The sequence below is a fragment of the Bombus vosnesenskii genome, unplaced genomic scaffold (assembly GCF_011952255.1).
Source record: "Bombus vosnesenskii isolate JDL3184/JDL3185 unplaced genomic scaffold, Bvos_JDL3184-5_v1.1 scf7180000013403, whole genome shotgun sequence".
Taxonomy (NCBI): Eukaryota; Metazoa; Arthropoda; class Insecta; order Hymenoptera; family Apidae; genus Bombus; species Bombus vosnesenskii.
The window spans coordinates 507,203-526,115 of NW_022883026.1; the positions used below are offsets into that span (position 1 = coordinate 507,203).

Here is an 18,913-nt window from a genome sequence, read left to right on the forward strand (position 1 = left end):
CTCCGTATCGTAGTGACATACGAGACCATCTGGTCACTTCTGTCGATACCAGTTTTTCCATTATTCTATACTATTCTCCACACTTTCAAATATATTTTCACGCTGTCTACTGAACATTTTGAGGATGAAAAAGTCACCGACGCGCGTCTCACAAGAAGTGTGCTTTTCGTAATACTTAAACGCACATTTTTCTATCCCTTAAAAACGATCGGCGAAGATCGATGCGCATGTGTATTTTAAATACACCCACCATACGTATTATTAGGTTGTCCGAGAAGTTTCTTTCGTTTTATAAGGAAATAATAGACGCACAATGTTTTTTGTTTTATATTAGTTTATTGAATTATGCAGGAACATAATAATAGAAATATAACGAAATGGATCATACTTAATCAAATTTCAGACAACCTAATACCTCGTTGCTGCTATTTTAAAGAAAATAACTGCCAAACAATTCGTATCTGTCGATGAAAGGGATAAACTGGATTTTGAAATATCGTACGAAGCAAAGGTTTGAAATCGGCTGCTGCGACAGGTCGGTTGGTCGGTTAGTGACTCTTCCGAGTCACGAGCTGCAGAAATATACTGGAAGACCACAAAGCCATTGACGATGCGAGGTAGGATGAATCGTGGTTTGCGCTCAGTCATTGCCATCGCCAAGCCGCGACTGCTCCAACTTGCCTGGCGAATCGTGTCGGACGAGATTGTGGGATTAACGTAACCGGTTGCGATTGCGAAACTCGCGCCGGCACGTTCAAACGCGATTGGATCTCTTTCTTGGCTGCGACCCTTTTTGCCGCTTCTTTCGCCAGCGCGTTAGCTCTCGGCGAAATTAGCCGATCGTACAGAGACGAGACGTCCTACCGGTTGATGGTCCTCGTTCCACTTCCTAGCAAAACGAACGCTGCCTACTTTTCTGTCGTTTCTTTATTGCTCTTTTTCTCGCGTATATAGATTCGCGATCGAAGCGTTTGCCGCGAGAAGGGAACGGGTTTGACTTCCGTTCTCGTAGTTTTTAAATCGTCCAGCTGGTTTTTACGCGATTATTAACGCAACGTTCGTTCGAATAGGGCGCGCAGTTACAACCAAGTGGAAACAGCTAACAACAAACGACGAAAGTTTTGAGACGTTTCGTTCGCAAGGAAGCGGTGCGTGCTCGATTGCGGCTACACACTGTGAACGCACGAGTTTCCTCAGCAACGAAAATTATTTCGATATTGTTTTGGACATCCGACTTTCGGAGAGCGAACATTTCGACGAAATCGAAATCGTATCCTGAGAAAGTTTGCTTTTATGTCATTTAATTATTTAATTATTTTTATTATTTATTTATTTAATTAAGAGACGATTAACGTTTTTCCTGATCGTCTTCTTCTTTTTGCTTCTCGCCAGCAGCGGTTACTCGGAAGCTACTGCCAAATAACGTTTCGCCAAACTCGTTTCGCATTTTCGCTCTACTCTCTTTCTCTTTCTCTTCGCCTTTAAACCTAAAAGTACCTAGAAATATTTTCCAGAAATAGGTACGTTTAATTACCATTATAAGAGCGATAGCACGCATAGTCCACAACTATCGTACAGTGCCATGCGTACAGCTTTACTCAGGAAAGGTGAAGCTCGTGAGAACATCTGCGCCAGAAGAGCAAAAGATACAGAGTGATTTTTGAGATATTCTCGTCCTCGCCGATCGGTCAATTGTAGAGCGAGAATTCCGTAATCGCAGTCGATTAAGTCGATGAAGAGAATCAGAGGTGCTCTTAACCAAAGATAATACGCGAGACGACGATAGAGCGGTAAAAGCCAGCTCATCCGGCTTTCTCGTTCTTTTTCCTTTACATGTGCCATGTATTAGGTTGTCCGAAAAGTGTCTTTCTTTCGCAAACGTGCTTTTTACAACAGTGCACCTCCATACAAACCAAGTCTGTGAAATGTCACGGTGTTTATCTTAACAGAACAAAATGGATCGTACGTAATTCGACAAAATAATATAAAACAAAAAACGTTGTGCGTCTATTATTTCCTCATAAAACGAAAGAAACTTTTAGGACAACCTAATACTTAGCCTTCTTAGCGGAAGTTCGTCTAATCGTCTGTATCGCCTTTTTTCGTCTGAAATCGCGCAAGGAACAAAATCGATCTGATCGCGCTGCAAACTGATACACGTACCGATAATGTTCGTTTTATGCAAACAACGCAACCAACGGGTATTCAGTTTGAAAGGCGGAAGCCTAATTGACCGGACTATAACGAACTTGTATAGCCGAGGACCATTCATCGCGATTGCATTTCTGAACGAGTGTTACTCGTGTACAGGTTGGTTGGAAGTGTGGCCGATTATCGATCGGTATTGCATCAGGGGAACGATACGTTAAATCGACTTTGAATAATTCCGTAGTTTGCCTGTTAATCTCCGTTTTCACCTCGATGATGAAGAAAAGGGACAAACAAAGGCAGGGGGACAGAGAGCGGAAAAGAGGGACAGAAAAGAAGAAAATATGGGAGACAGAAACGAGGTTCGGGCAAACGAATCCTCATAGAGACTAATCGATTGGGATTTTTTGGCGATCGAAAAAACCGCGAAACGTGGACCGAGAATGGATGGCCCAATTTTCCTGGCTGAAACACGCCAGACGTTTGGGAAACCGTGCACGGTGACGCGAATCACGTAGGTAAACCAGATCTCCGCAGCTTTTACAGGTAGGCCGCGTGTTGGGAACGCGACAGACACAAACACAGAGAAATACAGGGAAGGAGATGGAGAAAAGAGCGGCAAGAGGAGGAAAGAGACAGACGGGGACAGGACGAGAACAGAGAGGAAACTGGTTACGGACCCTGACTCGACTTCGAATGCGGCACAATGCATCGCGCGTACGTGTATGCGACGTGTACGGAGTGTACACGAGGAAAACAAGGCAATTCGTGATACGGCGCCGCGTTACAGAGGCGCGCGCGGACCTCGTTCCGACCCTCTTCTCTTTTCTTCCCTTTTCTTCTCTCCGCTTCTCTTTCGCTTTCCCTCCCTTTTCCACCATTTTCTTTCTTTCCCCGTGTTTATTTTCTCCGCGGTCCTGTATCTCGTTCTACCGACACAGCGTCGTTTCGTCGCGACCATAACGAGAGCTGCTGTTTTTCCGAGATCGCGATCGTTCTATCGCAGGGGACGAGAACGGTGCGTTAGCTGCGCTAACAGGAAATCACGCGGTGGATGCGACAAGAAGGATGCTAGGAGATGCGATAAATAATGCTACTGGGAAGGATCGAGAACTGTGGATCGTTGTGTTGTGGCATCGCTAACCTTCCATAATCTCGCAAATAAGTAAACTAAATCGATTGTTGTTCAAAGATGGTTCGTAGTGATTTATCGAAAATTCATATTTTTTATTTAACTCGCTGTTCTCGCGAATTTTCAACTAAATAGCGATCGGTCAGGTTCAACCGATCGGTTGATATCGCGAACCTTGAGTGAATTAACGCTCAAGGTGGAGGTAAATTAAATATATCGAGTGTTAGTATGCAGGGCCGGTTTAAAAATTTTGCGGGGCCTGAATACACATTCAAATCCTTAAGTTTTACAACGAGGAATTATTTATTTACAAATGCTGTTACACATTATATATTTTTTATAAGCAGTTTTTTGAACGAATCCAAGCAATATCTTTTCGCATCCATAATTCGTTTTCAAGGGGCAAAAAATTCAATGAAAGTACAAAGTCTGCAATCATGTATGACTTTTGCAAAAAACTATTGATGTAGTTTAATTTCTCTAAAAAGTACATTTCTCTGAAAGCGGCTGCATCTTTTTGTCTAAAGTAGTTTCCAGGGTATGAGGGCTTTATGGAGTTACACTGAATCATTGCCCCTGAAAAAATGTCTTGCATCTGTTAATAGTATCATCATTCTGTAAACAGTTAATCAAAATCGGTGTTTTTTAATTGAGTAATTTTCGTAGACCGCGAGACCTCTCAAAACGCGGAGGCGGATTCCGGCGAACGCGCTGAACCTGCCTTGCGTCGGCCCTGTTAGTATGGTTCGGTAATTTTTAATATACACGCAGAGTTCGACGTTCTGATCACGACGGTTGTACGATCTTGTCGAGACCGAAGACGGTGTAGTAACACGAACAATACGAAGCTCTGGGGAAGACTGTGGTAGGATGTTGTTGCTACTTTCACCAGAAGCTTCGTCTCGTCTTTATATCCTGACTTTCCATCCCCGCGTTTTCCATGGTTTATTGTTCTCTCGTGGGCGCACATCCTCTGGTATTGCCAGCTGTTTACCTTTGCCCTGGACCATCGGGCACTTAAGGTGTTTTTAGCCTCTTAAATCAGGTCCACGTCTTAAGGTTACAGCTTGGGGAGGTAGGCATTTCGGACTTTCCCAAAAAAGGGAGATGTGTTGTCCGAGTCATAAACTGACGGCCACTCGAAATTCCGAACACTCGCATCGAGGCAAGCTACGCTGCGTGCTAATACGCAGCAGCGTGTCGAGAATAGGTAGGTAGGTAGATAGGTAGGTTTTAACCCTTCGCATTCGAGGACTTTTTCGGTCGGGCGTAGCAGCTACTCCGAATGATGTAGCGTATACGTGACGCGTGTCTTACTTTTTTTTTTTTTGAGATTTAAAGTTTATTGAGTCCAAGAATACAGTTTTAGGTACATTATCCACAATAAACGGTGAATTTTTGTAATGGTATATTAGGCAAAGGTACCGATACGCGGCGGTACGACGTAGCCATGCTGTATTATGTGTCGGCGCTTTACATTTTTCGTTGTATGATACAGTGACGCGTGTCTTACAGCTAGCGTGAAATGATTTTATATACAAATTAAATTAGAAAAACGTTATATTCTAATAATTCATCTATATTTACATCTTTGAAAATATGATTTTGTAATATTAATTCCTGTATTTCTTTTGTATGATAATTTTTAAAGCATTCACCAAGATGCATTCGTGATGAATATGTAGCGGCACATGAGCTAGAGGACAATTCAAATCATGTTGTCGTTTTACCTCGGAATATCAATATCGTTAGGATACACATAATGTAATAATAAATAAATTCCGGCCAAAACAATGTCGTCGCTACGTGCAATCGTCAAACGTAGACGAATTCAAATTTTCCAGCTCTCCTCCAACCAGTACAAATAAACGAACGCGATCGGAAGGAGTTCAGTTGTCAGTCAGTTATCAGTTAGTCGCGCCAATCAGTATCCACCAGTTACCAACGAGTTATCAGCGATTATTTTAGCGATTATACACTGCCTTAGCGAATTTGTTAGTACGAGCGATTATCGTCTGTATTAATTTATTTATTATTTTAAATATACTTGACGGGTTTCAACAACGAGCAATCTCGTCCTATAAATCTCACGATCAACCATCCTCTACATAAGCCTCCAAATTGGTAACCCCGACGTGATCTGAACACAACTAAACCTCTACAAATATAATTGATCTCATTTTTCAACAGTTCAAAATCAAGTTCATCTTCATTTCAGCTAATTTCACTTCTGAAAGTTATTTTGTTGGGGTTTTTAAATTATGATATTTTTGCCATGATCGTCGAATTCGAACTAACGTTGGAGACGTTGTTGAACCATAGTTTCAGAGGGATATGAGATTCAATATTTTATCTTCATTTTAAAGTCTAACACTTTACACTTCCTAACAAAGAACACAAAGAGCCAAGGAAACAATTTACGAACCAATATTGCACTCCCATCAATTGCAGATGTCGAAATCTAGCATAAACAGGCGCTGTCGCCTCTCACTCGCCACTGGAGTTGCAGCACGGAACGCGGTGGTAACTTAGAGTCGCCTCTCGAGTGCAAGGGATTAAGTGAGATAATCATAACGTGTGGGCTTATTTAACACATTATTAACCGGTAATTTTACTGAGAATTTGTCTCATATCGCCGGCTATTATTTCGTAATTGGATGTGGAAGTAAAACAATATAAATAAACTTTAATAAATTTTATTTATTATTCAGCTCTTAATATACATTGAACAAGGTGCAGTTTATCAGAAAAAATGCTAATTTTTTGGACAACTAAAGTTTCTCGTAAAATACTGCTGTTCGCCAAATATCGATCTGCACCATCTACCCCTTTCGTGTGCTTATTGTATTGCAATATGCACGTAAGTTTAATGATATTTTGGTGGCCTAATATCAGATTCACTATCTTCTGATACAGTATCATTTTCCAAGTCATCACAATTTGATTCACAATCAAACATTCGCGTATGATTCATCGACAGATTCGTCATTGGTACGTTCCGTCATCGTTGAAATTTTGTTTACAATAAACGCACTGTACAACAATTGCACTGTATCGTCTCCAACAGCGCACTGAGAAAACGACGCTGATGCGAAAAAAACGAGTTTACTCGCAACGTTTGGCCATGAGAACACGAGTTAACTCGTGACCGGTCAACAACGTGTTAGCACTTTGGCTGCCACGTCGAAATCACACGTTTCGCTCAGGACGCCACGGAGGTATTTTTATTATTCAAAACAGATAATGGCAAAGTAATAATAAATTGATGATGTAAGACAACATTCTTCCCCAATGGACCGTTCATCTTATTGGTGGTCACGGGTGACCACCGTGGCGCCTTGCTAACAGTTGATAGCAACATATTATAACAAGGTTTCGTTTATTTCAACAAACCATTCGCATTTGTTATTCCGTCGTGTACAAAACGTGCAGAATATATTGTTGAAACGTGTAGAAGATATTAGTAAACAGTATTTGCACATTCTACAGGGTGATTGGTAACTGGCGGTACAAGCGGAAAGGGGACGATTCTACGCGAAAAAAGAAGTCGAAAATATAGAATAAAAATTTTTCGTTCGAGGCTTTGTTTTCGAGAAAATCGACTTTGAATTTTCGCTCGGTACGCGTGCGGTACGTTCTAACGGATCTCACTGTAGATCGTTGTCTCGATGGAAAAATTAAAAAAAAAATGTTTATTCTATATTTTCGACTTCTTTTTTCGCGTAGAATCACCCCCTTTTCCGCTTGTACCACCAGTTACCAACCACTCTGTATAATAGTAAAGTATGTGCTACACACTTCTTGCTTCGATTATATGATTATAAAGCAGCATTTACGATTATTTTCTAAGGTGTGTTTATAATAATATTCGTAGATTACCCCTCAAAGATATGGATGCAAACACAGTGTACCGTTAGATGCAAGATTTCTTCTCATATTTTTTATTGATGTTCTAATAAAAATGTTTAATTGTTCAATAGAACACTTTTTATTTCAAAGTATCTTCTATTTATCGGTTATATTCAAAATACCCTAAATGTCAATTTTCAATAATTTTTACAATTGCAAGAAGTTGAAGCGCTCCGGTCACTAATGACCACCGTGGCGTCTCAGGAGGAACCGTGGCCGGTCATATATGACCTACGTGGCAGTCAAAGGATTAATAAAGTAACGAGTGGATGAAGTTGTAATAATCCTGATGTATTAAAATAAGTACAAGTACAGAGATAATGTGTGCGAATACTATACCACTACTGCTATACCAATCAAAGACAGGATAATCATATCATAGGAAACACGTTCATACATTTACATCAACGGACGTTACCACGAGAAATAGCAATAACAACCTAATCGATGTTCTTTTGCTTCTAAACCTTCCAACCCAAAACAATGTTAGTATTCAAAGGTACAGTAATATGAGTCTCTCCTAGTCTTGAATTCTCCGTTTCAACTTGAAACTTTTTCTATGCTACATAAGTATGGGAGGATTTAAAAAGTTGGAATCGTAGCGAAGTGTGACAGGCAGGAAGATGTATATCTTCCTTCTGATGTAAAAATGGCCAATCTTGAAAATTTAGAAAGATACCCGCGACTCTTTACAAGGAACTTCAAAGCGATGGCAGAACTTGGGCGACTATTTCCCCTCGAACCAAATGACTGCGTTAAATTCGATGGAAACCGTGACACGATGGACGCTGATAAATGCGCGATACGCGTCGCTGAAAGCTCAACTCCGTCTCTCTCACCATTTCGCCTATTTTCCTCTATCGATTTGGTCATGATCGCGGACACGCACATGCGATATCGTGTCACCATGAACCGTGCACCATAGTACATACATACAGATACAGATACGCGATTTATCGCGAGTAATCGTTACGGCGATTAACAGATTAGAAAACGATTACACAAGACTTTAAAGTTACGTCGAATTCGTTCAGGTTTTCAACATTCTCGGAGGAAGGAAAAAAAGGTCGGAGGACGAGATATACCTATTGTATCTTTAATTAGCGCATCGATCGGTGCTGCGATACTTTAAGTAGCGCGCAACGTGTAACGGGTAACGCGAACATCGAACACGTCGCAATGAAAATCGAAACGAAATCTGGCTTTCCGTTTTGTTCGATCGTCTTATTATTTCAAACTTCAGCTATATGGAAAAATTAAACAAATTCGTGGAAAGAAGAAGAAGAAAGATTAAATCGCTTCTTATAATCGATACACCTATACTTTTATACTTTTCTTTATACATGAATTTTCTATGTTTACATTTGTATTGTGGAGTGCGACAATGTAGCAAAGAGATAAATTCTATGCGGTTCGTAGGTTGCGCGAGATGTTCGTACTTTACGTAGCCAATGATAACGCAAACTGATTATTTTGAAAATATAATTAAGCCGAAAAACAGGAAATGGCAGGAACGTACCGCGTCGCTTTCAATCGTCCTGTGACGTGTGATGCGAACGGGCTCCGAACAAAACCTGCCGCGTTCCACGTCCTGCGCGAAAAAATAATTCACCAGCCGCTTAATTGAGATTCGTGTTTATGTCGTGTCACTGCAGCAAAGCTAAATAAAGCAGAAATTTTCCAATCCGTTGGAGCGCGTGTGCGGCTGCTTCGAATATCACGTAGAAAAAACCAGCGAGATCAATGCATCGATGCATATTCAGTGGTTCGCATTCTGATAATTACGTGCATTTCGCAGCGTTAGCGAATCGTTCGGCATCGGATCAACTCACGCACCCGTAAACGAATAAATTAAACAATACGTCTACGTACATCTCTTCTAGGTGCGATCTTTTTCTATAATTCTAACGATTCTTCTCACTCTACCGACTATTTCCGATGAACTCTTCGTTAGAGGTAGCAGGGTCATTAACACTAGAACTACCGATGGTTAACACGAAGCTATTTCTACCAAAATCAGTCAAAATGACTGGTCTTTAAACGGTACGTAACAATATTTTTATATTTATTGATTTATTACTTTCTTACAGAAGCAATTCCATGTTATGTAGTACATTTTTCGTATTATTAATTCATCTGCGAGGGCTGACAGATTTATAAAATTGTAGAACCAGTCATTTTGACTGCTGTGGTATTTCTAGCGTTAGCATCTAGCGATCTAGCGATCGATCCGGAATTTTCCTGATAACTGATATCATCGTATCGAATGATACGCGGTAAAAATTTATAAAACGTGTGGCAAGTTGTACAAAACGAGGAAACTGGTTAATTGAGGTTCGATAAACAGATTGCAGGCCGCTTTTACCAAGTACCAGTCATTTTCACTGGTATTAATATAAGTAGCCGTGATACAAAATTATCTTCAGTTTGAATACATAAAAAACAAACTAAAATTCATTATATTATTCTTTTAGTCATCGTTGCGAAAGTCATTACATCATTGTGGAAAAAAAGTATAACACGAAGTAGAAATTTGAAAATAAAATTGTAAAACCAGTCAATTTGTTGACTGGTGTGGTAGTTCCGGTGTTAACGATTATATCATCGATGAACTATCGATAGCTTGCCGATGATTTTCATCGGAGGATGATGGAGGAAGAAGGATGAAGACAAAGATCGAGGAGTCTCGTGAACGCAGCACGTTGCTACTCGCGATTTCGCATTGCGTCGCCTGTACACCTGATTATCAATCAACACTGTCACACGATACTGTTAACAACTTTAATTGGTAGCGGTAATTAGGCTGTTGAAACGCGACGTATCGACGGCTACGTGGATATATAGAAGCGTAGCTATGTCGGAACGAGCATTCACGTGCGAGTAGCTTCTTATCTGCAAGTATGGTATAACGAGCGAGCACACTAATACGGTTCAGCGGTATAGGTAAACGACACTAAGGTTACAGGCGGAACGCGAATGTAATTAGTTCTGACCATCATCGGGTTTCCGGTTATTATATACGGTCACGTATCGGCCGGCTTTTACGCAGGTCGACGATCGTTGCGAATGACAGCGCCCTGCAGGTAAAAAAGCAGGTGTGTGTGTGTGTGCTTGGCGAAGGAGGTGGGGCAGGGAGGGGCTAATACGTGTATCGATTTCACCTGGATTATGGTCGGCTACAGATACAGCGTGCGGCTGACGTACCACGGTCGATGTTGCAAAGCAAAAAGTGAGAGGGAGTTGAATAAAATATCAATGTCGCCGCCAAGTTGAATGAAATTGCAGCGTGGGGCGTCGGCGGTTACGGCTACGGCTGCGGCTGCGGTGTTTCCATGAATCCGATGACTACCGTGCGAGATAACGATCGCGCCGTTATTACTTATCGTTTAACGGAGATACCGACAGCTATATTTCGTTAGTATGTCGCAAGTGACTCTCGGTCGCTAGTTTGCTAGAAGCTTGTTTATACAAGGCGATGTAAGTTTTCAAATCGTCTGTGCCCATTGAATCTTATTCTTTTCCTTATGCCGGACGGTGGTTTTGAAAAATGATTGATTTTCTCTTTCATATTGGATTTCGAAGGAATTCGATATCGTAAAAGAGTAGAAATATCGCTTTTGTAAAGAAGTACTGGTCGTGAAACGATTCGATCCCAAAGTATTTGATTGTAGGACCATTGACTGATTGATCGAGGCGCTCGTAAAAAGAATTTTTCATTGATTAGCTATTTATAGCTGTGGGAAACTTGTTGGAGCAAAAAGTTAACGACCAATGGAAGGCGAATGTTACGCATCTACTTACGTGCATTAGGTCATTCCATAAGTTTGTGCCGACTTTTGTGTATACATTTCATGTGTCGATTTATAAACATACGGCGATAAGGAACCAATGCACTTGAGCTTAGCTGATCGAGAACAGGCTAGAGCAGATTTTCGTGGGCATAAGATCGTAATATAGTGAACACAGTGACTCGTAACAGTAAAAAATCATGAGTGAAATGCGTATCCATTTTCGACATCTCGTGTTATATGAATTTCGGAAAGGAAGTTCTGTAACAATTGCCACGAAAAACATATGTGCTGTTTACGGAGAAAATGCGCTTTCATCTCGCACCTGTAGGAAGTGGTTCCAACGTTTTAGAGCTGGGAATTTCTGTTTAGAAGACGAGGAACGCTCCGGGCGTCCTCCTCAGACAGACGAAGATAAAATTCGGGATCTTGTTGAAAAATCACGAAGTTTGACAGTTCGAGAGATGTCAAATGTTTTGAAAATACCTAAGACAACGATTCATAGGTGTTTAAAAAAAATAACATATATAACCGCTCGAAAAACGGCACGGACTTATGGGATGACCGAATATTTGAAACGGTGTTTAGAATGCTGAAAAGTCTCGAATTAGATCGTGCTAAGTACGATGCTGTTAGCTCGGTGCTTCTGATTGATTTGCTGATTGAGTTCACAAATTTCCACTCGGAGAACTTGCAAAGGTTGCCCCGATCGGTTGATGCGACGAAATCGAAGTGGTGGCAGTAAGGTAACTACATATGTGGAAAGTAAATAGCGCATAGTCGGAAGTGCGACTATACGTCGAGTATATCGAGGATTTCGACAGCTGAAAACCGTGGAGAAAATTGGAATCAAGCATTTTCCAATTTACGTACAAAAGTCTGTTCCTCACGGCTGCCAGTGGTTGTGGTTTTTCTCTTTTCCGCTTTAACTTAACTTTAATTCTTTTCGCAAATGCAAATATGACGTGCTTTTAATAGAAATTTAAAAATCCGCTAAAAGAAAGCGAAAGATTCGATCATAAATATGTATATCATTTTAAGTTTTCGACTTTCTTTCAACTGTGTGTTGGTCATCCTAATTTTCTCAGTTGTAATGTTTCGGAACAAATTGCTCGTAAATCGGAAAGGAGAATTAATATAATCGTACGTGAAATTTTTGGCGGAGAAATATACTCGCTTAATTTAATTGGTAAAATAGTCAGCCAGATATCCACTAATTCGATTGCTTGAATTCGATTAAAAACCAGACTGTACATTTATTTACCTTGTTGATTCAAGTTTGGTATCTCGCGAGTCGACATGTAGCATTTGTCAAACTGTTCTATCCGCAGGCGACAGTGTTTTACTTGTGAAATACGAAAAAAGGGCCCGTCGATAATCCGATCGACTTAATTGGTAGTCGGGCCATTCGACAAGCGATAAACATAAATTTTAATTTTACCTTTCGATTACAAGGTAAATCGACCGTCTACACGTTGACGAGTTGTCGGCCTTCTAAATTCGATAACTGCAGGATCGAAGGTCGAGCTTGCCACGTAGTTTTATGTTCTTGCATGTAAAAAGAAAGTTCTTCCATGGAAAATAGAAAGAAGAGAGGAACCTCGGACCGATTTTCCGAAAATATTCCAAACTTTCGTAATACATTTCGTAATCATCGATAGAGAGATACTAAACGTAGCAAAGACTACGCGTTAATACGCAATCACTGCATATGGTCGCGCGGAAGAAAGAACGCAGCCAGAGATGAACGTCGATCTTACCTCGAAAGGAATAAAAAATATTTTGCATCGCGCTCGTCCAGTTGATGGAGCGTTCCGCAATGCGGCAGCATTAAACCGCAAGAACCGGAACAACAAAAGCGCGCGATACGATGGTGACCAGCGAGCGGTCGAAAAAGTCGGATCAGCAAGCCAGCCAGTGGTCGAACAAGAAACCGGAAAGCGAACAGAGAAAATATCCAACAATGAGATACGAACAACGATTCGGCGCAACTAACGGTGCTCGTGCTAGAAGAAACGACAGGAAATTAAAGCAGAGCTAAACTGATAAATAAGACTCATTGTGAATCATCAAAGCGAAAGGGGTCGAAGAGACGAAACGAGGGGATTAAACCGGGGGTTGAACCGGGCCGGCTATCAAAGAGGAACGGGGAGAGAGGCCATTGCCACGAGTAGGAAAACCTTTAAAAAATAATAAAGGCGGCAAGGACAAAGGGCAGAAGGTGGAGGAGAGTTGTGGCGCGGCGGAAGGTAAACGCAGGGAAGGAAGAACGGTCGGTTTCTGTCTCCAAGGTAAGGTTAGGATAGGTTAAGGGAGAATGGCACCGGTTGGTACCGAGCTGCCACGGTGGCCGACGGTCGACGGCCGACGGTGCAAAGAGGGTTCGCGTTGGTCGCGTGACCCGATGATTCACCGAACCCATTCTCTCGCTATCTTGCTTTCTCTGGTCGTTTCGCAACGATTGCCCTCTTCCCTCGACGCGACGGTGTCCCTGCCCTTCTTCCGTCGACCGTCCGCCGGCTCGTGATATCCCTACGGGCCATTCACCAACACCGTCGCGTCGTTCCCGTTTTCCATTGCATCGGCTTCTCTCTCCGCGTTTCTCTCGTTCGCGACCTAATCACGAATTCATCGTTACCCTCAACATACGCAGCTTCCCGGCAGCAATATATTTTTGGTAATGCGTATGCACGCTCACGTACGCCACTCTCATCGTGGCGTTCGATAAGATGCGCTGTCGCAGATTTATCATGCAGCCGAGTACTTCAGGTGATGGGCGGCGACCCGATTATTAGTTGTGGCTGTTGCGAAGCAGCGTTTAAGTTTAAGGCTTTGCAACTGGATACACGGAAACCACGAGACAGCAACGTTTTTCGTGCGTTGTTCGCGTCTTTCTGCGAGATATCCATCTACAGGCGGAAAGAGCGATGCTTCCGTGAAGTTTATTTTTGTAGCAGCCTTTCACGTAGCTTCTTCGATCACCGAAACAGGTTGACGTAATTATAATATCGAAACACGCTTGTGAAATGAGTTAAGGCTTCGAGCGAATGGCGGGCCAGGTCGTTTCGTATTCATAGAACAAACTTTAAGTTTCAACTGCGAGTCTTCGGATCTAGGATCGTTAAACATGAACGACGTAGGCGATATCTCGATATTTTATGCGTGGAATACGATAACGACGCAGTAGATTACAACGTTTCACCAATGGACTGCGAAATACAGTTTGTCCAATTATTCACACAGAGCTCGTGGTCACGAATTAAAATTTAACCGAGAAATGGACGCCGTGATGGATGTTGGTAGGACGATCCGCTGGCTCCTTATCATTTCTAATAACTTTTTTAAATATTCGGTGAATTATTCAGTCCCATGGCTGTTCTAGGGCAATGACTCCCTTAGGATTTTATTTTACGAACCGCCTGCCGCTCTCTCCGTACGTCATGCATGATAAACCATGATCCATGAAGGGGCATAAATTCACCAGAAAAAGCACTTCGATACCCTTTCAGGATTATTATAAAAACCATAAACGAATAAACATCGTAAATCATGCATACTCGGTTCGATCCCCAGCTTGTTGTCCCTTAAACGATAATCTTGTAAAACGTTGACGCGAAATTTCTCGTGAAAAACCTCATCACCCCGGAGCTGTTCTATCGTGCCGGCTGGAGACGACGTGTTTTCTTGCAACCGTTGGTTCGTTCTACTTTTAAAATTCCGAACAAGTCTGTGGCAGTTGTCGTGGCGCTGCAAAAATTTCGTTAATCGCGACGATGTACGATAGTTGGCGAGCCGATGGACGCGTTGGGCGACGGTAACACGTGGCGCGCTTGGTCGTGCACGTTATTACGTGCGTGCAGCTTGGACGAGCGAGGCCACAATCGATGACAATGCCACAAATTCTACGGACATTCCGGTGGCATAACAACGGGCACCGCGCCTCTGACCGCTATGATTCACCTAAACGCTGATCACTGATTCGATGGAATACCGTGTCGCAGTTTACCCATTAGACACTATGATTCACGTAAATACATCGGTAGTTGCCGATCTCGTCTTGTTCTATTCTCACTTCTCTCTAACTTGCATAAATGCTCCGTACAATTCGTCTTTCGCTCCTAAAGGTCGCTACAGGTAGCGATTCCTTAGCCAATGCAAAACGTTCCACGTCAAATTCCTCCGAATATCCCATGATCGAAATCTCGTTTGCTCGTAGGAAAGCAGATTTTTTGCAAGCGAAATTGTATACGGCTAGCGTATTTTTCCGTGACCCGCGTAAATGGTTTTCTGTCTCGGCCGAAGGATACGATTACTCGGAGAAGAGAAAGATATTTCCTTTGAAATCGATGGCCGACACAAATTACATAGCGATGGGTCGAGCATGCGAAAATCAGAGCGATACGAGTCGATACATTAATGAATTTACGCGTACGCGAAACGTGTTGGAATCACGGGCGCTGTTATTTCAAGCGTGTCCGAGATATATTTAAATTTGCCGTGCTACTTCGCGGCCGGATATTACTCGAGCATTGGAATGCCATTAGCCCCGAGCTACGTTTACAAAGTGACGCGAAACAATTCTGCGAATATTCAAGCAAATAATGCGATTAATGCGGTTGACAGTGAACGGTTGCTTCTAGCGAATCTTCTTGGTTATACGGCTTAGCTGCGATACATCTCTGGCGAATTAATCTATTCCAATTCTGCGTATGGAATAATCGAATATAATACGATTATGAATTAGCAAGCTAGTTGGATTTCCATTACGCCTTGCTCTTACCTTGCTCTCCGGTTATAGATGGCTTTCGATTAACGTCGAATTTAACCAATCATTCAACAATTATTTAATGCACGGCGTTATTTTACTATTAATCCTTCTTTAGGGCTTCGCAAACCTCCTTCTAGCACGTTTCGTAAAGTTTCTGGTAGGGCCATGTTAACCGTATTCGTGTGTCGCTTATTTGACTACTAAAGATCGTCGTAGGTATTTGAAAAGATATCCCAGTGGAAATAATAAAACTATTGAATTGTTATAAAAGTAATACAAAAATGGTTTATTAAAAAAATTATTTAGAATGTAGAACTTTAAAGCATTGTATACATAGCTGAGGTTGGTCGGGACAATTTGGACAATAAGTTGTTTTCTTTAAATTCTTTTGTGTCTTTGTTCGGTCCATTCGACGTCTTTTATTCGCATAACATGGTTTGCATGCGCGTCTAATGCTTCTTCCGGAATCATTTTTCCAAACGGCGATATTATGCTGACTCCGTAGAAGATAAGGATTTTTTGTAATCTCAGACAACCCTAACAATTTTCCAGCTAATAATTCTCGAAATATTCTAATATTTATATCCTTCCTTGTTGCAATTTTGTAAACCGCTAAAGCGTTTACAACAGAAATTGCCAGAAGGAGTTGAATGCCAAGTTTTCTGTACCATTTGATTCCTTTTCTAATTGTGGTGGCATAAAAAACCATTTGGAACAATCTGTACCACACTTTCCTTCATTATATTCGACAACAGCTAGTGGTTTTAATGTTGCGAACAAACGAAACGAGAGATCATTCTTGAGACCACCACTTGAGCGACTCGCGTTACTAAAATATTGATGGGAGTACCTAGCAGAGAACGCTTGGTACTGCGGCACGCGTGGCCTGACGGGGATTTCATTGAAAACACGCGTGGCAGTCAACGTGCTAGTAGAATTAAAAGTAACGCGTGAATTTACATGACGGTTCTCCCAGCGGCTTTGAAACTCGCCGGTGTCACGTCGGAGACGGGGAGTGGCGAAATTAAGAAAATCATTGGTCGTTTCCTCGTGTCATTCGAATGATCTCGCGTATGTTTTCAGATGATTTTGGCGTAGGATGTGTAGAGTGCCAAAGAAATAGTCGGCGGTGTTTAACAGTATTTTTATTGGGTTGGCAACTAAGTGATTGCGGATTTTTTCAATACCACCTAATGACAAAATCCGCAATCACTTAGTTACCAAGCCAATATTAACACATTGTTGACGGGTCACGAGTTAACTCGTGTTTTCATGGCCAAACGTTGCCGACCGGCTACGAGTAAATTCGTGATGCGCTTTTCCTTCGCATCAGCGTCGTTTAACTTTAAAGTGGTGCAAAAAATTAGCATTTTTTCTGATAAAATGCACCTTGTTCAATGCATATAGATTGTACTGTATTAGATATATTTGCAAAAGCTGTTCAGTACCATTACACGTAGATGATTATTACACTGTTCATCATACGAGAAAGAAATATTAAAAGTTGAATAATAAATAAAATTTATTAAAGTTTATGTATATTGTTTTACTTTCACATCCAATTACGAAATAATAGCCGGTGACATGAGATAAATTCTCAGTAAAATTGCCGGTCAACAATGTGTTAACAATTCTCGCTTTCGACAACTCTCGAGTCCAACTGACGATTTTCACTTCTCGGCTACAACTCAACTGTTTGCTTGATCCGATTGCTTTCTTTTTGTCGCCCCCCAATATTCTCACTACGCACGCGTTCGTTATGCGTCCGCGACCGTTGCCACGTACGTCTTTTTCCAAATATTCGGCGGAAGGACCGTAAGGATATCGATGGCTCATTAGACTTGTCGACACTTATGCTTCGGTGATATATTAGGTTGTCGGGAAAATGTCTTTCTTTGGAAACGTGTTTTTTACAACAATGCACCTTCATAGAAACGTGAAACCAAGTTTGTGCAATGTCGCGATGTTTATCTCAACGGAACAAATTGGATCGTAATTCGGCAAAATAATATAAAACAGAAGAAGTTGTGCGTTTATTATTTCCTCATAAAACGAAAGAAACTTTCCGGACAACCTAATACTTGTTTCGTAAGTTTTATTGTCGAGTGCCGCTACAGTTTGAATTTTTCTTACCTTGCTCGTCAAACGTTTAGACTTTAGATTTACTGGCAGAGCTTATTATGTGAATCCAACAGAGCGACAGTTAACACATTGCGTACGGGTCACGAGATATCTCGTTTTCATGTTTTTTCGACTGAATCGATGACTTGAGCAACCAGAGACAAATGTTTTTGTTACGTTACCGGGCTAATGAAGCCTTGCACATTCTTGTGACGAATGATTAGCAAAACAACTGAATGTTGACATTCCAAGCACGCGAAAACAATCATTCAGTATAGCCAATACATCGGTAGATCTGTGCCGATCGTCTACCGTGTCTTATAAAGCGTTTTATTGTTGTACATTTTGTTATTTCAAAGTTCGTGTTTTAATTTACAAGGAAACAGCTTTTTAAAAATCATTTACATTTTCAATTTGTTACTGATAATTTATAACAAAAATTATTTTATTAAATAGGCCCTAATTCTATAAAAGTAGCAAAATGACACATAGATGTAAAGAGAATGAAAGTCAAAGTGAATTGTTGTTCGATGATTTATCCGATACACCAAACAACACTTGCGAAAATGAATTTAGTGATAGCAGCAATATTCTTTAATTAGGTGATGCGATTAAACATAGAAGAAAACTGAATAAAAAATATAATACCAAATGCAAATTAAAGATGTGCATATATGCATCCTATTGCTTGCCATGCGTGCTTCTGCAGCGTTCAAAAATGTCTTTTTTTTTTGTTTCTATTATTTAATTTGTACTTTACAATTTGCCAGGCTGAATATTTGGTAAATTTTTCTAATTTAACTGCTAAATAACATATGGATGGCTACCCCAGCGGGATACCATCTTCGAGTTTGACTATTTTATTTCCTTAGTGAGGCCAGCGTGGGGTTTTCTTTTTAATCTTCTTTCCATGAGAGTTTTGCTCGCTTCACCAGCCAGCTGGTTTGGATGTGTTGCCATTCTTCCCTGGTATTTTTCTGCGTACCTGCCAATTTCTTCTTTGACCCTTGGTATTTTTAAGGTTTTGTGTATATACTCGTTTCTGAC

At 41.2% G+C, this 18,913-nt stretch overlaps 1 protein-coding gene and 1 long non-coding RNA gene across 3 annotated transcripts in view; one reads left to right on the forward strand and one right to left on the reverse strand.

Moving 5' to 3' along the window:
- Positions 1-18,913, forward strand: part of LOC117237861 (semaphorin-1A-like) — a 380,261-nt gene that overhangs the window by 96,222 nt on the left and 265,126 nt on the right. The gene's annotated exons all lie outside the window — the stretch shown is intronic.
- On the reverse strand, positions 11,006-17,774 carry LOC117237875. The gene is made up of 3 exons (XR_004494069.1): positions 17,763-17,774; positions 14,875-14,879; positions 11,006-11,088 (listed from the first exon to the last, which is right to left on the reverse strand). It is a non-coding gene; the product is annotated as an uncharacterized LOC117237875 (long non-coding RNA).